General features: G+C 37.7%; 1 long non-coding RNA gene across 2 annotated transcripts in view; it reads right to left on the reverse strand.

Annotated features, from left to right (window-relative positions):
• LOC311420773 overlaps positions 1-25,347 on the reverse strand; it is a 133,355-nt gene that overhangs the window by 26,715 nt on the left and 81,293 nt on the right. For both annotated transcript variants that reach the window (XR_014684542.1, XR_014684543.1), the window contains exons 2-3: positions 23,249-23,491; positions 22,726-22,880 (exon numbers count right to left, since the gene is read on the reverse strand). This is a non-coding gene — a long non-coding RNA (uncharacterized lncRNA). The remainder of the gene's footprint in view (positions 1-22,725; positions 22,881-23,248; positions 23,492-25,347) is intronic.

Genomic DNA, 25,347 nt, shown 5'->3' on the forward strand with positions numbered 1-25,347 from the left:
GCAGCCCACAGGTGTAACACTCTTGAAAGCAGCAGAGCTATTCTTCTAGACAGTGACACATGCGGCAGAGGGCAACAAGATCGGAGCCTCGAAGGGCGCAGGTAATGCTCAGCATAGCCTGACAGTGGCTCTGGTCTGTAAGCGCAGCTGAAATGAATGTGAGCTGTTTGCTACCTCCAAATGCTCCTTGAAGTCTAAACAAGAAAGCAAATTCAAATGAGATAATTGTCATCTTGCCAAGAAAACAAAAATTGGTCAATGCTTATGTACAATTACGGAAGTGGGAGAACGCAAGCAGGAAAGGAATGAGATCTCCAACTGTTTTTAAATAAAACGTATACACTACAAGACATAAAAAACAAAAAAACAAAAAAACAAACAAAAAAAAAAAACACAGAAGCATAAAATCAACTAATTATGGTTTCACCCTGGTATTATCCATTAGCAATTAACCAGCATATAGGATGTACAACAGCCCTCCACACAAGAGATGAAGCAAGTATGCAGAATAAAGGTCAGTCTGCCTGCTATTTGCTTTTTGAACCTACCATCCAATTCTTATAATGTCCACCTCTCCCTATATAAGCTAAGAGAGACTATGAACATGCAAACAAAGGACAAAAAAACAACCACAAGTGGTGATAACCAAAGGGTGGTTAAGTAGCATATTTATAGTTCAAGTATCAATAATTATTGCAGAGGGTATCAGTACACATTAATCTGAACTCTATATTACCGTGTGATTTACCGTGTGATTTATTGAAATGATTGACCTGAGGGAGTACAGGACAGAACCAACATAGGAAATCTGCCTAATGTATTTCAGAAAGACTGCTACAATTCAGAGTAACAGTTTGGAATTAAATGTTGTAACTGAAGTAATACAGTAATTAGCTTACGTCAGTCTATTTGGTACATTTACCTGTGTACATGGATATCTGAATTCTACACAGCAGCAGAGTCATCCCTTTAAAAAATACCCTCCCGCGTTTGCAGGTTTGGTACTTTCACTTGGAGAAACTAGGGAAAGATTAATTATCAGTAGTAACCCTTCCCTCAGGATTCAGCACTAATATAGGAGCAATGCAGAAGGAATAATTGAGACCATAATTCTTCCTTGAGGCTTCAGTACAACACTTTAGGCAGACAAAGAACCAGGCTAAATATGATGAACAAAATGCCCATAAAACTTCCTTTGGCTCTTGTAACAAATTACATAGTGATGAACACTTTAAATTTGGGACAAATATTCATTCAATACCTTGCCTCACTTTGATGGAACTACTCCATTTTCACATCACGCAGGCATTTGGTATCAAGGAATTATAAAGGAAGCTTTGTCTTTTCTAGTTTAGCTGCTAGGTAGAAACTAAACAGAAGCCTGACATGAAGCTGTATGAAAGCAGTCATTGATCTATTTCTGGCATATTAATTTCCTTCAGCTTTTCTTGACTACCATTTACTCTGAGATTGAAGCAATTGTTCCTCTTAAGTCACTACATCCTCAATGCAGTGCAAACAGGAGAATTAGCTGCTGAATTCCCATTACGGTTCACTTACTCTCAAGTTGCTTCTTTATTCAACAATATTTTTCCCCTGGAGCTTAAGAACATTTTGGTGTATGGCCATCACATGGTCCTTAGCACCATCCCATGCCCCTGATCCATTTTTAAATGCCTGTGTGTTTGCTAATGTCTGCTAAGATCCACATCTTGTACACAGAGTAATACTGATGAGATGTAGCTCTTTGATCGTTAAGACACTCACTTTTGAATTAATTCTAGTTTTAGTAAAAAATATTAGTCAGATTACAAACACAGACTGGGACAGTAAATAAATCAGCGAAGATAAAGGACCAGTAATGATTTGAAAACTCTGTCAGTCCGCTACATTTATTTGTGTTTTGGTGGATTCAAAGGGCCCCCAGTAAAGATTAGACTTCTTTGGCACTTGCCACTCCAGGAACTATTCATGGAACTCCAGTTTATGGTTTATCTGAATGAAGTGCGAAGGTGAAGGGCAAAGCTCAAAAAAGTACAGTGGCTTGGCCGTGGACAGGTGTGGAAAAACACTACTACCTTACAAGATTCGATCTATAATTTGCCAAAAAAGCTCATACAAGAAACTTACAGGCCATAGGAAATAAATAAGTAAATTCCAAGCTCCTTAGTCAAGATTTGCAACTACTGGATAACAGTATTTCCTCTTTCTCCACCCTACCCATTTTTCTATCCAAGTTTTAATAAGAGAATGGGAGTGATGGGACTCAGCTGTACAACTCAGGAAAAGCAAATGTAATACGATCCATTTTGGAAGCAGACAGAAATAGCGTAAAGCCACTCTACAGAGCATTAGAGAAATATCTGGAGTATCATGTTCCATCTCATGCACCAATGCTCAGGAAAGATCACATCAGACTGGGACAGCTTCATGAATGGATCATTAGTAGCTTGTTTCTGCATAAAACATCCAACGAGGGTCACACTTTAAAGCTTCACATCAACCAGAAAAAAATCAACTTGCGAAAAAGATTCCGAAATCATACATGATGGAAATCATCGGTACTGGAATCAGCAATCATCCTGAAAACTGAACTTTCTAAAGGAGAGAAATGCAGTTTGTTTTAATGCAGCTTCACAGCTTTTGGCAGTTACAACTCCAGCTAAGATGTTTGTACATTATTTTATCAATTATTAACATGGAACATCAGCAGCCCTCTTTGGGAGTGATTTCTGGGCTTTTATTTCAAATGGCCTGACTGATATCAGCACTTGGCATTTTGTTGCCTCAGGACTCATAAAATGTCTTTCAACTTTTTCATCATCAACTTCTCACTGACAATAAATCTCCATTTCCGTGTATACTAAACCCCAAGTATACTACTCAAGTTTAAGAATGTTTTAGGGAATATTTAGGGACAGTTTCTGTTGATGCAAGTCTGACTTCAGTTTCATAAACCTTATTGCAGAATTCTGTCTACCACTTGGGGAATCAGGTTATGTCTTGGGAGCAGTATTTTATTCACAAGGCACTATCTGTAAAGTAAGGCTTTATTTCACATGGGTAATACAGACATAGTCCGCGTTCTTTTGTGTGCTGTGCTTTAAAACACAATAGACAGATATTACAAGTGAATATAAGGAGTTGTACTTAACCATAACCTCATGTTGGAGTAACACGGGAACCTTCAGTCCAAAATGGTTTCAGTATCAATGGAAAACTCCATGGCATCTTAACACAGAGCTCCTCATACCCTTCTTGGTAAATTTAGTCCTTGTGAATAAAAATTGCTTTACAATGGTTACAGTTTACATACCACTTGGAAAATTTACTAATTTGCATGTCCTTACCAAATTAAAGATAAGCATCTTGCTAACTTATATTGTGATAGCAATGTGAAGGCAGGGCCAGAAATGGAAGCAAATGGATTATCCTGGAAGCACTGTGCCTGGGGGTTATGTTATTAAAAGCATAGTTCTGAATTACTAGACTCAATGCCTTTGTTTGTTTTCCATTCCTTTTAAAATATATCACTGTTCACCATAGGCTTCAGAAAACTCAGAGTAAGTCATCATTTCACAACTGAAAGAGAACTGATTTTAGACTAAAGAAAAATGAACCCCCACAGCTTCACTGAATAAGTTTCTTGGCTGCATCCCTATGCAGAAGTATACAATTTAAGGAGTCATGCAATGATATTTGTTGACTACAGAATCTACGATTACATACAGTATCAACATTCCAAAATCCTGATGTTTGTGTTTGCCTGAGTGGGAAGAGATCTTTTCTTCCAACCAGATACAATAATATAAATGTATCTACTGTGTGCTTTGTCTCAAGTGAGAGACACATTGTGGCCAATTCCGGCAAGAGAAGTAGAGTAAAACACTACCTATTGAAGGAAATTCAACTCTTAAACTGAATAATCCTTATTGTAAACATTCTAGCAGTACATTAAAAACAATAAACAAGATACATGAGACACCATAACTGAGAATTTTCTTATCCCTACAGTCACGTCAAAATTCTTTTACTTGGTTTTTCTTTTCATGCTATCATTCGTAAGAAACAGAGAAAAAGAAAACTAAATCTTAAAGCACCCACCCTAGAATTTCAGTGCTTTCTGTCCTCATAGTTTTTGTAAAAATACTACATTACAGGGACAGTGCCAAATGCTTTTCATGTGACTGCAAGCCTCAATTATGTAAAGAAGAAAGAGAGGAAAGAGTTTTGTTTGATTTTTTCAGTGGTCTATGTGCTACTTCAAAGGATCACAGCTTTGGACTCTGGATATCAGACAGTGGGTTTTTTATTCAACAATTACTTTGTTTTTATTGCATCTTAATTCACATTTTTCTTCTCACTGATTCTTGCTCTTGGAGTCATATCCTTCACACTGTATTTAATCACCCTCAATTTAACACTCCATTGACCTTTATGCAAAGTCAGAAGTATATTACTCTTGAAAAAGAGAAGAGCATGGCCATACTAATTTACTACACCTTTCTCTAAAATGTATTCAAACAGATCTTCAACAGATGAAAATTGCTACAGCTTGGTAGAGCAATGGCTGAGCATCACATGAGCAACAGTTCTGTTCTTGCTCATTTGTACCACGAATAGATTATTTTTCCCAAAGATAAAATCTTAGAAAAATTCCTACAAAAGCAGAAAGAAAGATTATTTTCTATCTTGTTTTTGGCTTCTTCATTGAATTTGGTGGAGAATCTAACACTTGTGTTTGCATGTGCCAACCATTTCCCCTTCTTAACTATAAGGTCCTGCACCACGTGTAACAGAAAAACAACACAAATATCTTTTAATTCCATGCTAGGCATTACTCTATTAACTTGTTAGTACACATGAAACATTCTGGTATTTGTCTCCGTAGACGATACTCATCTCTTCAGTGAAAGAGGCATTACGCTCAAGGAAATTTTGCTATCACCTCATTATATTTCTCTGGATGTTGGAAGCTTAACAGGGACACTTGGAGATCACCACCTAGCACAGATACATGCCCTTTGATGTAAATTCATTTGCATTTTAAGAAGGCTAAATAGAGGCACAAGAAGGAACATCTCTTCAGAACTGTGCATCTTAAGAACAAGTCCCAGGATTGTAACTCACACGAGTACAAGATTTTAAAATCCCTGTTGTACATTTTAAAATGCATCAGTAGGATCCCTGGGGCATTTCAGAAGATATTTGCATGCTTTCTCTGGATGCAACGCATCAGAGCAAAATGCCCAACCTGACAGTGTAATGATTTAACATGATTTAACCTTCACCTTTAAATATCTGAAACAAATACATAGGCATTTAATTGGCATAATAGCAAGTTATATGTTTGTTATTGATTAACACACTTACTAAAGGTCAACTAGTATTTTAAGCACTTTGCAAATACAGTGTGTATTCTAATTATCCTGAAGGACTTGTAATTATTTTGCTAAATGTCAATTAAATGCAAAAACCTTTCTTACCAGCCTGACACTGTATGTTACAAAGAGTACAACTTTGTTTTATTGTTCATGTAATTTTCAGACAATTACTTGGCAATTAGATTGACCTCTCATCTAAAACTGCAATACACCATGTTCAGTTGTGGTTTAGCTTAAAACCAATAAACAACAGTCTATCAAAACTACTTCACATATGAGCCTTCATGGGAGAAAAAGGACATTTGCCTAGTACAGAAAGCTTTTGGGTAGTGCCTTGAATCAGGTAATTCAAAGAAAACATTACTTTTTCTCACAAGCAGTTAGATAGCATTCCATTAGCTTGCTGCAAACACCTTGCCTTTTTATAGTGTCCTCCTCTGATGCCCACTATCACCCCAAAGCTGGGTGCTTTGCCACAGAACACACCACATTGTCCCAGCCAGCATCCTGAATCTCAGCCACACACTTGAATAGGAAAGGGTTGATGAGTAAAGATGTCATGTTATCTTTATCCAACAGTTTAAGTTTTTTGCAAGTGTCCTATATCCTTTCTGACCTCCTCCTCATCCTGATGTGTTTCTGACATTTTACTTATAATGCAGCTTGGAAGGGGCGGTGTAGAGTCCCTTCTGTAAGCTCTACACTAATTGGAGAAACCTTTTGAGGCAAAAGGTTTTCTCCAGGGACAATTACTATCAAAAACGTCAACCTGTAGAAATGCATACTGTAGCCATCCAGAATTCTGGGACTGCAAAAACACCAAATGATCTAGAATTTCACTCAGTTCACATGAGATAAGGCTGTTTTTAATCATATTCCCACAGTGCTGCTCATCACTTTTTCAAACAGTGGCACTGTGATACCAGTTTGCACAGTGCAGAAATATTTTTGGTCATTTGTAACAATAAGATTTTTAATTTAAAATGTGAGAAGTAGTGTTAGTTCAGTGTTCACCAGGCCTACACAGATGTCCACCTTCAAGGCCTTGGTGGAACCTAAACTACTGACATCTGTAGAGAAGGAGAAGAGTATAAACCTATGGGGGAACAAAACTACCAAGCCAATGACACTCATTATTGATCAGTTACTAATTGTCAGCTCCTTGAGATTCCACTGTAAACTTACCCAGTTAAAGGTCAAGCACAATTTCCTTCTGAGTAGCATTAGCAATAAAAACAGTAACACAAATTGGGACAGTTTGCAGTATATTGTTTCATTACAGTTCCCATGGGACCAGAAGCATCAATGGCAAAAGGGAAGAGCAGGCGTGCTTCTGAGTTTTAGTTTTGTTTAGCATGCTGAGTTTATTCTGTTATAATACCTGGCTTCCATGTTCAAAATCTGTCCAGGAGGCTGTGCTTACCTGAGCCACTTGACAATCATCAGCCTCACAATTTACTCTGGAAACGAGCGCCCTTCTCTTCTGAATTGCCACTGAGCAGGGCTAGAATTCTGTTAGGTTATTCATCTTGGATAAGATGATAAAACTGTCTTTCTTTCCTCTTATCTGAGGGAGGTGAGCTGCTTTTCAGAGTATTTTGATTTTTTAAAAAGTATTTTTGTTTTATACATGCCTAGAGGCTTTTTATATCTGCTGTGTCCCATATAGTAAGTTAAAATGATAAAAAACTTAATATTTTAAAAATCCTTTGAAGCTTAGGAAGTCTATAGAAATCCTCAGATCTCTTCATTGCCTCCTCTTTTCTTTGACATAGCAAGATCAAGCTTTTATTTCTTCTCACTTTCAAAACTTCTCCTCATAGCTGTATTTGTGCTCCCAGTTCTCTGCATTGCACACTCCTTCTCTGCCTTACTCCCTCCCCCTAGCCTCTATTCTTTGAATATCGGGTACTTTCCAGAGGAGCCATTACGTGACATCTTTTGAAGCAAGTCTCAGAGACCCGCTTGGAGAAGTGCTTAGGTTTGTTTGCATACCTTCTTTTCAGACTGAACAAGGAAAAGATGCTGAACATCTCTCAGGAGCAGACCCTCAGAGGCTGTGTTAGCAGGCACTGGCTGAGGACACTCCTGGTTTAACTGAGGCACAGCTCTATCCTAACCTTAGCAAGCTGTTTCCAGATTGGGTACTCAAAACCTTATAAATTAGGTTTGTTTTTAATTTTAACCCCGAAGTGCATTAGTTTAATTTCTGAGCGGTATCACAAATAGTGAACTTTTGATCTTATATTTTAGATTACCATTTTCAAGCTTACGGACACAAACATACTTAAATGGAAGAAAGATAATTAGAGGTACAGCCAGAAAAATAGAAAGTCAAGACTTCCATGTAATTACTTGACCTGCAGGGCAAAATCCAGTAACATTAGTCATGTTTTCCTTTTCCTATCCCTTTCTCTTGCTCCCCTCTTCCTCTCACCAAATAAATAATCTCCTGTGGGCACTGGCCTTTGAGGACGTGTGCTTCTGCTGCCTTCAGGAAGATGAAGATCCAGCACATTAGTGTCTTCACAGTGAACCATTCGGTTGAACTACACAGTAAACTTGGAGCAGAAGGTAGTGCTAGTGAGTTAGACTCTAAGTTTGGAATAGCTCCTATCCACCTCTGTACTCTCAAATAATCCTGTAAAATAAAGTATGCCCTCAGACACCCCCAACCCTGCCTCCTATGCCCCTAAATCAAAACATTGCACACTTATTTTTGTTCCCACTAGCCTACAAACAACCCCATAGCTTTGCTCATATTGGGTAGAATGGCTTCTATTCCCTACGTAATGACTGAAATCCCGTTTCATGACACTGTGAACATTCACAAGTCTGCTCCCTTTCCCCTTTGCAAAATAAACCAAAACTGAAAAACTTATTCAAATACACACAGAAAATTGAAAGCTCAAAAACATTTTTTTTTCCAATAGATGTTGACATGAGAAGTGTTTATTCTTTTAAACTCAACATTTTGCACAACATATCATCCTGGCAGCCTGCATCTAATAACCTGATAACAGTTGATTAAGTTAGCGGAAAGAATTGCTATTACATTTTAGCAGGCAGAGTTAACAGCAATGTGCATGTTGTTTTCCACACCAGGCTTACATCTGAGTTATCCAAGTGTTACATCCAGAAAGCTAAATTAATGCTTAGTGCAATGGCTGATGGATCCCCATCATGTCTATGTGCTTGTTCTTCACTCCTTCTAAATGTTAATAGTCATTTCTTTTTCCTTTTTTATTTCCACTGTTGCAGCCTTCAATCTCAATATTATTTCTGCTAAAATCTATTGACTAGGGGCTTGCTTTACCACTGATAAACTGTTAACAAAGATTGATGCTTGATACTGCTCATCCATTCATAAAAGCTTTTCTGGTATGATTGTTTTCTGACCAAAATTAAGACTGAAAGAGTAATCTTCCATTCTTTCAAGCACTGTGTTGGCTAGTCACAGACAATAAAGCCAACAAACCATCAAAAGGCGTATATTTTCAGCCCTTGCTCTCAGATTCCAATCTAAAACAAGATTTTTAACAGAGGAACAGAACCGTAATAATTATTGTAATTGCCATTGCATGGAGCAGTCTCTGCTTTGTATTTCTTCTGAACTGAAATTGTGAAACTACATTTGGGAATTGGAGCGCAAGTCAAGCAAATGCACGAAGATAGGGTACAAACAGCACCTGTTAGCTTGCTCCCAAGGTTTGGAAAAGGCTGAAATACACTTTGCCTCAGCTGCAAAGGTTTGAACAGTGGCAAGGCACTGGAGTGTGAAAAGCAATGCAAGGCATTGCTCTCTCAAAATAATTGACTTATTTTTCTACCATTGCTGTGTCCAGCACCAAAAAAAAATTCAGAAATAGGGTTGGAATTGACTCAAAGTGTGTTGGTAAGCACATACACATGAGATCATGAGATTAGAATTACTTGATTTTCTCACCATCTGATTTTGGTCTAGGGTTTCTATTATATGCCTTAATGTACTTGCAGTTTGTATATGTATATTTAAGTATCTGAGGCCGTATACTGAATTGCATATTAGACGTTATTTTTAAAAGCTCCCTTGTTTCCACTAACCCCCATTCTTTTCAAGGAAGAAGTAAAACCCCAGCCATCTAACCCCATCTACCCATTCAGTGGTGTTAGCTTACTTGTCAAAACTATTCCTTCAAAGTGTTTATTCCCACTCCAATAAGAAGAAATAAACTGCATATAGAGCCAAAGCCTCAGAGACTTGTTTCATTCTCGCTGAAACTGCACTGACAACAGCAGGACGTGGTGCCTCTGACACCAGTGACAATTCACACAGACAGCGAGGTGACCCTACAGCATGTTACCCTTCTGCCTGTTGTCTTCATCAGATTGCACCGGGCTGTGTAACCACTGAAACCACTGGCAATATTCTCATTAACTACATCCAAAATCCAGCCGAGTACTTAATGATTTGGGTGAGCCTGAGCTAGCAAGATGTCTCAGATTTTTCAAATGAAACTGTTTTGCTGTGCTTAAGTGCCAGTCCCCCCTTACTGCCTGTGTGGGATGGAGATGCTCTCATGAGCCTGGGCTTTGTTTAAAACTCAGAGAAGTAATGGATTTTTCATTGACATTGATGGGGCTCACAAGGAGAAGGTACCACATGACGGAGATGCTTCTGTTAAGCAGAGCTGGATAGCATTTAATTGTTAGAGACAGAAAAATACAGCAAAGTAGAGACACTTTACCTGAAGGACAGTATGTTTTCCAGTGCTAGTCACTGAAGTATAATCCCTCAGTAATAAAGATTTTACAACTGCTCTGTCAAAAAAGGGTTTCCTTGTGGAAATTTTAATACTGTAATTCTGAGAGGTCCAATCAGAAAACATGCAGAGTAGCAAAGGAATCAACCAAGAAGTTTAAGGAAAACCAACCAACCAAGCAGACTGCCTCAACACAAGTATTTGCAGCAGGAAAGATAAACACACTTTATTGACTCCAAATCTCCTTTCCAAGGTCAGGGAGGAAGTTAAAAAAAAATCATAAAAAGAAAACTTTGTGCAAGGTAGCCTGAAATTCTCCACTTATTTCACAATCTTACCCACAGGAGTGACTGGATTTCTACAACTAGTGTGGGCCTCATAGAAGAGCTGTCGCCCCTTTTACTACTCAAATGGAGGCTACAACCCCCATAGCCCAAATCTATTCTATTAACTGTCTGCAAACTACAGAAAAGCAACTTGTTCATACAACATTACTATCAGAGGGTCACTGAAGACTCACCTTCCAAGCATCTTCATTCTACTTCCCTCATAAAAGTTGTTCTTAATAATAAAAGGTAGTGCTTGATATCATCTTGAGACCTTCCCAGCACCTACCATAGAGCTGAGACGCTTCACATTGAACAAAGCCATTCAGCTAGAATACATATATTGTTTATTTTAAATAAAGAGTGGATAAAAGGGAAGCTGATTTTGAAGCAATGATCAAGAGCCAACAGAACTTACTTCTTCCCCAGCTCCACCACTGAATCCTACCTTTATAGCTTTGAACAAACCATGTAAGTTGGATGCCTTCATCTGTAAAATGTGTTTATGTGCATGAGATGTGATAGCAAAAACTTCGTGGTACTTAACCTAAAATGCAGCACCCACAGACAACGCCCATTTCAAAGACTGTGCTAAAACATCAGGTAAAGGCTCTATCCAGCTGCATCCATGCAAAACTTTTACTTAACTCAGTCATTTTCCATCACAGCTGGCCAATTTTCCAGCATCTATTCGCTGTCACCACAATCAACTCAGTTCTCATGAGTTTTCAGGCCTTTAAATGTGCAGTTCTCACGATCTTTCTGCGTATTATTTTGCATTTGGATTATAGTTTCTTTACACTGCAGTAAGGCTGGTGGCTAAATTCTTAAAATCGTATCATTCAAATCCTTGCACCACACTGTTCTGATTGAATATTTATTAAGCAAATAGGACCTACATTTTGGACTTCTAACTACTAGAAGTCATCAGGTTTATTGTACCCTAATTTCATTTTTTTGGCCATGATTTTTTAATTGTGTACCTTTTTCTTGAAGTAAGTATTCCATTATAAGCTATTCACAAGTAAATATTTTAAAATTGCTTTCATTTTAAACATCGCAATTATTGGCCTGCATTAATTTTTCTTTCCTCCCTGATGCACATCTGTTTTAATACCCTTAATTAGAAGTAGTAAATAACATCATTACTTTTCTCTTTATTAGCATTTATTAGCTTTAGTTCTTTTGTAGCAGTCAAGTGTACGGTGAGGAAGTGTTATCTTTATCACAAACAACCAAGCATATTAGACTCAAAATTCAGATAATACAGTTTGTTTGGAAGATGAGAGACTGAAATCACAAACACAAGCCCTGAATGAAGCAAAGAGGATTTGCTTTGACAGAAGAGGAAACTTTTCTTTTCGTCAGTTTTATTCTCCTTAATTTACCTTATTTTGAAAGTTTAAGAATTTTTGAGGTACTTTGCAAAAAAGATGAATTTAAACTTCAGAGTTCAACTTCAGAGACAAGCCTGATGTTTCAATTCTTGATCTCCCTGCACCAGAACCTTGCCTATATTCACAACCTTGGGAACATTTGAATCCGAACCCAAATCCTAGGCCAGTTTGGAATTTTAACTGGAATCTTTACTGTTTCATTTTCCAGACAGACGCATTCAAAATAAGTACATAAATAAAAATAGATGTCCAAACCCCTAACCAAACCAGTACTGCACAAGGAAATGGATCAGCAAGTTAAGAAACCATCAGCAATGGCTTTATCTCCTTTCTTCATTTCTCTGGTGCACAATTTATGGGATTTAAACTATCTGCTTAGACAGCTATTCGCAGACATTGCATATGACTTTCTGAATTTCCTAGTCCAACTACAGATCTATAAACTACATTTGCCTCATGTCTAAATGCCTTCCTTGTTGATGACTGCAACCTTGAAACAAAATCAGTAAGATCTCTGCCTGAATAAGTGTGAGAACTTCTCTTGTAAATCTTTCAGCCCAGCTGATGGTAGAGTGCACCGTTAAATCTTGGTCCACATATATTTCAGTTGGCATGCAATACATTTTTTTTAAAAGGAAAAAGTGAACAGATACTTGTGTAATTCTTAATGACTGATGAATCTACTATTGCACAGAAAAAACAATGTCACTTTTGAAAATAACTGAGCTCTACTGTCACAATATCTGTTTCTTCTTTGAATTGTCTTCTTGATTTACATTGTTATTTTCCTCTAGTCTTTTTTGTTGTTCCGTTTTTAGTGGTGGTGCATTTTTTTTTTTTTTCTTTTGGTGAAAAGTATTTTCCTGATTGAAATACACGTTGTTGTATTTTGTCTTTAAAAGAAATCTAGAAAATCAAGCCCGCAGACCATGGGCACTCTATGACATTTTCTCTTAGGCAAGCAACATAAATTATTTAACCTCTAATAACATTAAGATTTCATGATGCTTGTGTAAGATGAAAAAGTGAAGACTTTCAGATACTAAATGCTTTATTACAATCTGTAATCTTGTAAGGATGACTGATTTATTTAATGCGCAAATCTTGAGTGTGTGGTAATATAGAGACAATATATTTAGGACTATATTCTGTCAAGCGCTGAGCAGTGGTCTCAGTCTTTATAAAGGCTTATCTTTAAGCACGCAAATAGTTGCTCTGATTTTAATGGGACTTTTAACATGTTTTTAAATGCCTTCACAAATAAGAATTTCAATTTTCCCTACCTTGCAAAACCAAGCTAAATAGCAGGTTTATTAATACTTAATACCCGCCTCCTAGATACACATCACAATGGAAAGTGTGGATTACAGTAAAGCTATTAAGAAACAAGTCTAAACCCCCAAGCCTCAGTCAAAAGATAAAGAGCAAGGTTACAACGGGTGATACTCCCTATCAAATAGCTGCTCCCATGAGGCAGTAGCTACTCTCTCCAGTCTTTACCATTCATGACTCAAAGGGATGAGGCGACCAGACACAAGATGCCATTAACTTGGAAAGCAAGGTGAAGTACTTTAGCTAGCATGTATTATCCAAACAGCAAGGGAGAATTTGCTAGAGAGGAACGTGTGTAGAACACACAGGGCTTTACACAAGACTTGTGATTAATTTCCAAACTTCAGAAATGAAAAAATTCACATATCACACTGAGCTGTGGTCAGAGAACAGTTTAAATTTACCACATGAAACACTGGTAACTTAAAGAGTCCCTGGTCCCAATTCTGAGAACACCTGAGATTTAAAAAGCATGGGAAGAACTCACTTTTTGCAAGGTCTCAGAACTTCTACACAGGTTGGATGTCTACATGCCTCTAGGATGGTCAAGTATTCTGTTTTGACAGTGTTAAAATATTTCAATTCAGTGCTAGATTTGGTTTTCTTCTGTTGCAGAACAGTAACAGAAAATAAGAATTCTTTCCAGAAATTACTAAACAAAGGTATCTGGCGAAAAAAAAAATAATCACAAAATCTTGAGCGTCATAGTTTGTGAACTCATTTAAACGACAGTCTTACAGCTTTGTATAATGTCTGAGAGATGGTCTTACTACTAACTTTTAGGTTGCATCCTTTTGGATAATGGGTATTGTCCAGCATTTACCATATAAACCACTGCTGCACATTGGCAATGAGCTAATGTGGGCTCACAGCCTTTGCTGGATCTTAATGCAACCATACTTACGGCTGTGAGTCACACCCACTTGGTTCATGTTATAAAGTGAGAATAGGTCAATTTTCTAAGTCCAGATTAGATAAGTTCCATTGACTTGGGGCCTTCCCAGGAAGTTACAGGACTTGAGTATATGATCTGCCTTTGGAGCCAAAGCCTACCAGAGATTTCTGTTAGGATCAGTGCCCTGATGAACCAAACTAAACTTACTCCATGTATGACCGCTGAGATGTAATGGATACCCCTGTTTAACAATCATCACTGGAATAGAAAAATAACTCTTCTGGACTGGGAAATACTGCAAGCAGCAGAACCTGGGATGATGCCATAGTAATCGCTACAGGATACACAGCAACACCACAGGATACAGCAAGACTGAAAAATGAATGCTGCGTGTAGAAGGCAGCATTCAAAATGCTCACCTTCTGTGTACTAATAACTCTTCCAGTACTGTCAGAGACATAATGCCATTCCTGTCACCTTCTGTGACAGAAACTATTACTAAAGTGAGATATTTTAGGAACACCAGCTTTAAAGAAGGTAACATTCCTGTCTCAGGGAGATGACACTGATCTTATTAAAAAAAAACAGTAGCACAAACATTACATAACTTGTAATAAGAGATTGGGTTAACTTGCTACGAACAGATTTTATTTGACAGCCTAAAATTACAAATGAGAACAATCATGTTTTTAAAATCACTCTGTAACAAAATTTTGCATCTTCATAGTCTCTATTTTCTGTTTTGTAAAGGAACAAAATTAATTCATTTTTCAAATAACTATAGACTTACTGCAAAAATCACAGCACTACCTTTCAGACCAAGACACGCTAAAAGAAAGAGACCTCTGTTGGGTAGCTAGAATTAAAAATTTTGCTTCTCAACAGGTTTCAGATTCAACTCTGTGATTTGGGACCACATCTATATCTTTGCAGCCTGGGAATCCTGAGTAAAATTCTGTATTTGCAAAATGATTTTACTGCTACTAAAAACAATCAAGTCCTACACTTCAGGAAAGATGTGATGTTAATGCTTGAAAATCATAAAAGCTCTGCAAGCTCTCAGAAGTATGGAGCAGGTACTGTGCGAGCAATGGTCTGCCATGGTGAATGTAGCCAAAAAGTAAGATAAAATCAATGATCAGATTTGGACAGGGAATTAGCTCTGCAGAAGTTATGTCTAAGTTTTCCCATGAGTTTAATTAGAAACAGAAGAGAAAAATCCTCGCATGGATGCACGTAAGCTTAATACCAACAAGAAATCCTGACAGGTAAGCTTTGAAAATGCCTGTGGACACTTTTTTTTCTAGACTAATTATAAACTCTATTTATTAAAAAACAAACAAACAAAAATAAAATAAATCCTACCCCAACAACTGATAAAGATCCTAACTTGTTACACAAAGCAATGACAGTGTATAAAAGCCAGGTATTTTTATATTTTTGGCAGTTCAGAATGCTGGAACAAAATTCCATAAGATGAATTAGAGATTAATGCACCTTAGGAGTGAATTTTCTACTATAAAATAACTGCAGAAGTTGTCATGCATGTCAATGAGAAATGTGCCACAATTTTGGTTTATTATACTGGTTTCATAACTGTCATTTAATGGGCTTTACAAGAATTCCAAATAACCTCTACTCCATTTTTTTTAATTTTATTTTTTTTTTTTTTTAGAATTCACACATAATTCCCTAACTATTCCCTGAATTTGAGCTGTAAATTAAATTCTCATTTCAAGTAGGCAGTACAACATGATGACACTGGCCGTGGGCTATTTAAAATGAAGGACAACTGTGGCTTATCAGAAAACACAAGTTTTAACAGTATCTCTCAATACATAATTTTATGCATATCTACAGCTCTTATTCCGGTAACATTTGAAGGACTGATAATTAAGCAGATTTTTTCCCCCTCTGGATCACCTCTGCAAAACAAGGATGAACTCCCCTGCCCCTGGTTTTAAAGTAACAATAAGCATCCAGGAATGCCTTCCCTCCTTATTCTACTGATAAAGATATAAAGACCTGGAAAGATAAATGACTTGTGCAAGTTATTCAGCAGGTCTGCAGTTGAGCTAGAAATGAATGCCAGATTGCTATAAACCTTTACACTGCTCTAATTAGATTTTTACATGTGTTATAGGTTATATTATTTTTAATCAATTCTTTATGCTGCTGAAACCCTCCTCAGAGGCCCTAAACTACATAATAGGACAGCCTCAGTCACCAGAAAGCCTGAATCGCAGTGCCTGTAATACCATAATACTAATTTTTCCAGTTGCAGCCTTATTTCATTAACCCACAGTTTGATGCAAATTCTCAAATTCTACAAAGTATAGGGAGAAATAAAGCTTTTCAGGTTCACATACCTTCTTGAAATTTCTGTTTTGAGACCTACCTTACCAGCCAAAATATAAAATACTTTATTACAGAAATTCTAGCAGGTAGATTTGAAAATGAAGAGGTTCTAAAATAATACTTGTATTTTTTGTGATGGTTCAAAGGGCAAAAAGAAGTGAAGGATTTATGAGTAAAAGGAGGTTGACCCTTTAAAAAAACTCTGAAAACACAGAATGAGAGTATAAGCTACCATTGTGCCCTTGTGGCAGAAAATGACCAAGAGCACCTGAAACTACATTAGGAAAAGCATTGCCAGCCAGTAGAGGGAAACAATTATTCCCCTGTACCCACTGGGGAGAACACATTTGGAGCACTGTGTCCCTAGATGAGCTCCCCAGTACAGGACAGACACGGACAGACTGGAGGTCCAGCAAATGGTCCTGAAGATAATTGAGAGCTTGGAGTATCTGACACATGCAGAGAGGCCAAGAACTGGCACTGAGAGCCTGAGGAAGAGAAGTCTTAGTGAGATTTTATGAAGATGTATAAAAAATGTATAAATCCCTGAGAGGAGACTGTGAAGAAAATGGAGCCATGCTATTCTCAGTGGTGTTCAGTCAATCGAGAGGAGACAAACTATTATACAGGAAATTCTGCTAAAACATTTATCTTTTATATATATATAATTATTACAGTGAAGGTGGCCAAGCACTGGAACAGGCTGCTCAGGAAGGTACTTTAATCTCCATTTCTGGAGATACTCAAAACAAAAATGCACACGGTCCTCAGCAACCTGCTCCAAGCAGGGCATTGGACCACCGAGTCTTTAGAGGTTCCTTCCAGCCTCAGCAATTCCATGAAGAGGTACTTAGCAAAATTCCAAGATCTACACATTATGAAGGATGTCAGGGATGGAAACAATATACTCAATTCCGATGGGACCCTTAATCCAAAAATAGTCCCAAGGTGCTTTACAAACACCACAATGTATGAAACACTTCACGAGCTATCGAAATGCAGCCAACTCTGGGGTGAAATGTAGAACAGTTTAATAGCTTCCAGCAAACAGAAAAAAAAAATAAATCAGTAAAAGCCAAAGAATGCCATATGCAACTGAAGCTACAAGGGGAATTAGGTAGAAAGAATGTAATTATCCATGCTGAATTCTAGCCAGAGCTAAAAGTAATCAGAAAGTCAGTGAAAGACCAGAACAAATTGATCTCATTACTCTTGCATTACTTGGATCTACTTCTAAATGGAAAACTCTTATCTGAGTCTACTGGACTGACACTAGCGTGTACATGCAGGTGTGTTCAAAAAGAACACAGGAGTTAAGGAAACAGAAAGCTGATAACATCTCTGTGCAGAGTGCCAGCCTGGATCTTACCTCTCATTCAGGACTCATTAAGAACTACTGAGACTTGACTTTCTCTCTCCTATGTCCAACAGGATTTTGACTTCAGTGGAGCCACAACTTCTGAAATTTGGTAGTGAAATGGGAAGAATCACATACAAAATAACGGTAAGCCAATTATTAAATATTATTCACAACTTGCTACCTAACACCAGAAATTTGCATGCAATGTGATGAACGCATACAAAGCCAGTATAAAATTTGATTTTAAGAAGATATCAACTAAACTAGTTACAGAAGACCACAACACATTTGTTACAGAAGACCACAACTCTTCAAAGCCAAAAGTACTTTTAGATAGGATTGATCTTTTACCCATTATCAGGCTTCTAGCAATGAATATCCTATTATTTCAGCAGTGAAGCCTTGTATCTGACAAACAGCTAGCACTGTACTACAAGGAGAGAGAATAAATGGGAAATAGGCAGGACTAAGTAAGAAAAGGACAGAAACAATATAAATAGTGATTTGTTTCTTAAGAAAATACCTTAATACATTGGTTCTCAAGTAGCACTAGGGAAGCAAAAACTTTTTCAAGTAGATGGATTTATCTTTTATACTACTTCTTTCACTTCATATTAGTGAAGAATTAGTGAAGAATAAACACAAACATGAATCTCTGACAGTACAAGCACCCACCTCCTGTTTGTAAATGACCAAAAGCAAAGACCAAAATCTGGTCTGGCTTCGGGCCTTTCCCAAGCCACATATAACTATGCATCCACCTTTGTACAAAGCCCTAACACCTGCTGCTGAAGAGGAATGAGTCTGATGTTCTGGTAATTGTAGCAGCTCCTTTACTACAGAGGTGTTTCATCAAGAAGACACTCCTATATTTTAAGTGAGAATTACACGCCCTTCTTAAATAACTACATGAAAAATGAATTAATATTTGGATAAGCCATGCCAATGATTAATTACCTGCACTGTTAAAAAGCTGGCCTTTTATTTCCAACTTGAAGGCATGTAACTCTCATTTTCAGACACTGGATCATGTTATGTTATTGCTGGCTAAATTAAAGAGTCTTTGAGCGGAATAAACATCATTAACCAGCCCTTCCAGGAGCCTAGGGGTATGTATACAGTCTTCAGTGCGGTGTGTGTAGGCACATCTGCACAGACTTCAAATGAACCAGTTAGGAAATAATAGCAACCGTGACAAGGAGCTGAGCAGGGTCTGAATGAGCTCTCCAGGAATTCAGGATGCAACCCGGTCAGCAGCCACGCTGTGTCTGTGCTGATACACCTTCACTGCCAGATTAAAGTAGGTCTGGGTACTGTCCCTGAGGAAGCAACAAATCTTCAAATTTCAGAGCAGCCTTATGCCAAGAAGGCTAGCCACCCACATCTCACTGGCTTCCATGTCACTTGAAAACCAATGAAACACAGAAAATGACCCTATTAGTAATTCATCAACAGTAGCTCTCTCTTCCAGAACAACCTGCAGCCATTTGGGAACGTGACATTGCAGTGATGCTGGGATGTGCCAGCTGGGAGTTGTGGGGGACAAAAACACCAGGTAGTGTCTTCAAAAGGGGAATAGTTTCTGTCTGCAATAGTGCTGTATGTGGAGGAACTCCTGATGTTGTATGCAAAGGCTCTGTCAGAAATGGATGCTTCCTTCCTCAAACCCCAAGCAACGTGACCGACCGGAAGATTTGGCCAGCAGGTCCCTGTTGTGACACACCAGGGGTCAGTGGCTGGCTGCTTCCTCGCATCACCCTGCGTGGTGGGAACAGGACAACTTCCCCATACACTCCCACTTTGAGTTCCCATCATTTCTCTGTATTGCACTACGACCCTTTACACTCCATCACAAATATTAATTCATTCGTAGCTGTGTGCATGTGTATTTACGCCACACAAGCTCTCTATCGCAGACAAGTCTATATTCTCTGGGAACATCAGCAAAACAATGTTCCACAACATGATTAGAGCAGTAATTCCTAAACGGGTGTTGCAAGTCCACTGCAGCTAATGGAGTTACCCACAATGCACAGACAAATCGGGTCTCTGCTGGGCATTGGCAATTGCCTCATTAAGTACAAGCTTTTAGCTACTCCAGGATTACGTAGAAGAAAAATCAACAAGCTTTCTCTACAGTACTAGGAAGAAAACAGAGTAGAAGATGAAGAATAAAAGAAAAAGAATGTAAAATTAAAAATAAAAGAAAATCAATCTCCCTTTCTTTTTGCCATTTCATTTATTGATTTCAGCTTCACCACTAAAATAACACAGCAAAAGGACTGTTACAGAAAACATGGGTGTATTAAATAGAATTAGATTTTAAAAGATCCAGGTGATAAGAGTGATTAGATAAACTACACAGATGAATCAATGGTTACACGACTAATCCTGCTCACCAGATCTACTTTCCAGGGATCCAGTGAACGGCTTTCTACTGGAATTTGAATTCATCCTGGAGATTTCTCAGAATCTGCCATATATGACAGAACTACACTGTACCCACTTGTACTGCTGCAGGTGCACTTTACATCCCTCCCCCCCCAGCCTTCCCTCTTTGAAAGAGCATGCTCCAGTACCAAAATCACATCAACTAATAACACACCTTATGCCCATAACTATCAGACAGAGTTAAGTTATAAAGAAAATCTTTCTTTATGTTTCATCAGGAAAATACCTCAGATTTCTTGCTCTTATTGCAAGCCACCGAATGGGCTTCATTCCCCCTTTCTGTCAAACTTCTGACTTGTTCACATGATGAACTTGTTCTCTGGCAGCACACTGACACAATAGTCACACCATGTAGAGTCACACAACGGCCCTGTTCCCAGTCCCTGGCATCAAGCTCCTGAAGGTCGCTGCTTGACCAGACTATCCCAGTGCTCCTTATCTTCTAGGACATCTCCTGAAGCTACAAGCTGCAGCTTCAAGGACTTGGAACCTACTGTGGGCTGTGCTATAGGCAGAACTGGTGACTTCTCCACCCTGAGCCATTTAAATTCTCCTTTTCTGGGTCACATAAAGAATGTGTTTTGGCCAGCTGCAAGAACTGGATTCAGGCCAGCGTGCTTACTGTGTGGGCTGTGTTAAGATTTATGACATCCCTTAAGTAATCATTTTCTAGCAGTTAACTTCCTGAGATTTGTAAATAACATGGCAGATCAGTACGCTGCGGTCACTTAGTAACTTAAATGATTTTTAAAACAAAAGTTATCTGGGTTTGGAAAAGACGATGATGTCTGCCTATATCTTCATGGTAGAAAAAAATATATGTTCCTGTGACAGCTAAGAAAAGAAACATCTTCCAATAAAAGAGCAATTTGGTGGATCGATTCATTTTCCAAACATGCTATACGAACCACTAGTTAGACAACCCTGTCAACAAGACAACACCTGCAGCTCCCAAGGTTTCCCTTTTGTTATCCACTTGTTGAGGAATGCTACATACAATACCTGTACTTTACAAAAAGGTTTTCAAGTGACTGACAAAATGACTGATGTTTGCTTTCTTAGAAAAGCTGTTTACAATCACTGTAAAGAAACACAGTCAGGACATGTTCTGTACATCATTTCCAAGGGATAGCTTAATTTCTCTGTTTTGGATTTGATTCATGGCCATTCAGGAGAACCTGCCTTGCTTAATCAAAGGACTTCTCATCAAACCTTCTGCTGTTTCCTCTCGTGTCTTTATAGTTTTACAAATACAAAACGAACAGCACCATCATTTTTTGCTGCATCCAAACATAAACACCACTCCAAAATACATTATCGCTAATGTAGCGTATTACCCACCTTGTGTCCCAAGTCTATTTTTAAAAATGATTTATGGACAAAAATCGACACACATAATTAGTCTAACTTGAGTATTCCATGGTAAATGTTATTATAGAACTCTGCTCTAAATTAAACAAAATTAAATGCTGATAAAAATTTACTATCCTGCATTCCCCAAATGAGTCTATGGTTTAACGGGAGATATCATGTAAAAACCATTAGTTCAAAACTGAACGAATCTCATTCTTACATTATTAATTTTAGTCCTTTAGTTTTATACTTCAGGTTTCTGCAGATTATGCTTAATTAATTTTTTATAATGGTGTTTAAATTAGCTGTTCTATATGTGATAAGAATACCTTGACAGATACGTTTCTAATTTGACCTACAGGATTTAATTTCAGTAAGTTGTACTTAGTCTGATGTCCGCTTGCATCTTTCCTTCCCTGCCTGGCTTCCTCTGAGCCAAACTTATTTCTCATGTCTTTGTGTTCAGAAAGGGCTAATCACTACAAGCCTTCAGCTCCAATCATTGCCACGTGCATTTATTTGGATTTATGAAAAGCATTAGAGGAAATTTGTTTTAAAAAAGTTTAGACAAGAAGCACACTTTAAAAAAATGCAATGTTACAAGTATCTCCAGCTCTAACATAAAAATCACCATATACTGAACAGACAATTATCTTCTAGTGATGTCTTTTTATGTTTCTAAGTAGTAAGAACATCTTAGGGGCACTCAAGGAGCACAACTTTGGTCACGAAGCGCATGGATTGGAACAATGCTCTTCAAAACGCATGAAAGTTAAGGACAGAACTTCTGTGCATACACCAAGTTTGTCCAGTCCACACCTGACCGATATTTTCCAAGAGAACTCACTTACCTTCAACCTTTTCAACTATAAGAATGCTTTCAACATCAAAAAATAAAACCAGGTCCAACTCTGGGTGATTAAATCCCTAATGTTAATGATTGCAATCAAAGAAACACAGCAGGTATTTAGACAACAGGAGTCTGAATTTGCTTAGACAGAAGCTCTGCATAAACCGACCTTGCTGATGTACTCACACCCTTCTGTGCAATGAGCCACTCAGGTGTATATTGCATTCTTTCATCATCTGGACTGACAGAAAGTAGCATTGTGAAATCCATTTCTTACCTGAAGTCTCACTGGAAAGGACAGAAGGAAAGTCTTTTTGCCTGGATCCTTGCAAAGGCATTTGGATACAATCTCAGGTCTGCAAAACGTTCAGGTGCCTTCCCATTTCCTGAAGGAAGTTTTTCACTTACAGACATGCTTGCTTTTGGGAAATCCTAAAATGTAATAGCAAAAAAAGGGTTAAAAATCATAAATTGCAAATTCTTTTATCAAAGGGATTTTCTAGTCTTAAGGTGGAAAATTACTGAGGGTCAGGCTATTTTTGGTTATTGTTGGGAAAGACTATAAACACCTTGCAGAAACAATTTGAACAGATGCTTGCTTCCCTGCAGAAACTCTCCTTATGCTAGAACCAGAGTCATCTCAAACTTCTTAATTTTGTAATAACATCACTGAATGGTCTCAAAGTTTGACCACAATAAAATATTGTTAGAACAGTTTGTCAAAATAATCTGACTAGCACAACTTAAAATAAGAACATCATTTAGGGAACTGTAACAAATAACCAGAAACGTCAGCTCACCTTTTTCTAGTTTGATGCATTGCATGACCCTTAACATGCCTGATTTGTTTGCAGACTACTTTTTATCCTTCACTTGATTTTTCCTGCAATCCCAAATGGATACTGTTTCCAGCATACTTCAGCTGCCTGTTTTTTCTTCTTTCTGCTGAGTAGCAACCCAGTTTCAGGTTTAGTAATTTTGGCAAGAGGTACATTCCTCAACATTTGCTGAGTCGTAACCACAAAGTGATTTCTCCAGGATGACTGCAAAATAAATCAGGCAGGACAGTCAGTTGTGTTATTGATAGTGCATCGGTCACTGCATTCCCTGCACATTAAGGCAGCTACTGAAAGAATATGGTCCAAGGTCCCAAAAGCCCATTAATATTTCCACATATGTAATGTCTAAGTGTAGATGTCATATTAGGCATCAAGTTCACTTATAAAGTAGTAAACAATTTGTATCATTTGCAATCAAACCAAGTAATTCAGAGAATATTCAGAATAATTAATAAGACTTTCCTGACCTCATTTAAAAGTATATTGTGAATGGGACTACCGTTTATTCTGATCAGAAACATTGCTGTCACATCATCAAAAAATGTATACGGCACACCCATTTACTAAGCAAATCCTTTCAATCATTCATTACTAAACAAAAAAGACCTGCAGACTTGTAGAAAGAGCCAGCAGAAAATCATTGTTATTGTCTAAGAAATATTCCCTAAAACTCTATTCTCAATTGCACTGGTGTAAATTTGTCATAGGTCCATTCACTGTCGCAGTCTCATGATTCTGTCAGCTCACTCTGAGCCTGGCAGAGCCACTGCAAAGCCAAAGTTATTTGCAGTTTCAGATTTATAGTGATGAAACATAGCTGTGCTCTGTCTATCAATCATCATTCTTTTGAGATGCAGTAGGCAAACTGAATCATGGCCTCTGTCCTAGACATCACCACTATTTTTTGGTGATCTATGCCATCTTGTCCCTCCTCCAGGAACTTTATAAGAAGGTACAGAAAGGGAAAAATGTGAAGGTCTATTTTTTTTTTTCCTCTCAAGACTACTAGAAATTTCTTAATGGTTCAAAGAATCTGATTTGTAAAATTAATTACCTCACACAGCAAATTGCTGTTATGAAATTTCTGGCTAAGAAAAATTCTAGAGACTTTCCCCAGCCTCAAATATTTTTGATTAAACACCTGCACTAGTCTGTACTTACCTTAAATTTTAAGGGTTTTTGTTTTGAAGTTTACTCAGCATAAAAATCAGAGGTGAACTTAAGTTATCACAGCCTTAAAAAGACCTGAAATGCCCAAAGTATATTGACACATCAGATGACAGAAAGATGTATTTGTCTATAGTGTTCAAATGAAACTAAATGTGGAAGAAAAAAAAAAAAAAAAACACAGCATGCAGGGTAATTCTTGTTCTCTGTTTTGAGATTACAGATGAGAAAAGAAAATGACATCAATTTATGGACATTCTCAGGATATTTCAACTAGACAAACAGCAATTAAAACATATATGAAATATTAGAGGGATGAAAGCTTGGGTCTGAGAAGTCATTAAGTTCTTATTTGGCTTTACTTAGACAGTCTGTTCAATAATTAGTAGAATTTTTTTTTATATATACAAGAGACATGTATCTCCAGACTTGATGATACATAACTGACCACAGAGCAGAGACTAAAATTACCGAAGCAAAAAAATATATATACATATATATGTGCACAGGCTTTATGTGAGAGGTAATATTTCATTTACAGATTTATATCACGTCACATTTATGATTCCTAAACTGTTAAAGAGCAAACGGGCAATATCCACAGCAATTTCAAAACGTTCAGATTAATAGCTGTTAAAGCAGATGAGTTTCTTAATACAGAAGTTATAAAATGTGCAGATGGTAGAACTGTGAAAACAATGATCAAAAGGAAAGCAGTGAGAAAGTCCCAAAGCACAGGCTAGTGAGATGCAAGCAAAGCTGACTTTGCAGAAGAGTCGTTCAAGAACTCCTGAGCACTTTGACAGCGTGCTTATGAAAGCAGAGAGGCAGAAGCTCAGTCCTGCACTGACAAGGCACAGAACCAGCTCCTACACACTGCAGCAGGCTGGGCT

Source organism: Aythya ferina, assembly GCF_964211825.1.
Source record: "Aythya ferina genome assembly, chromosome: 18".
Classification (NCBI taxonomy): Eukaryota; Metazoa; Chordata; class Aves; order Anseriformes; family Anatidae; genus Aythya; species Aythya ferina.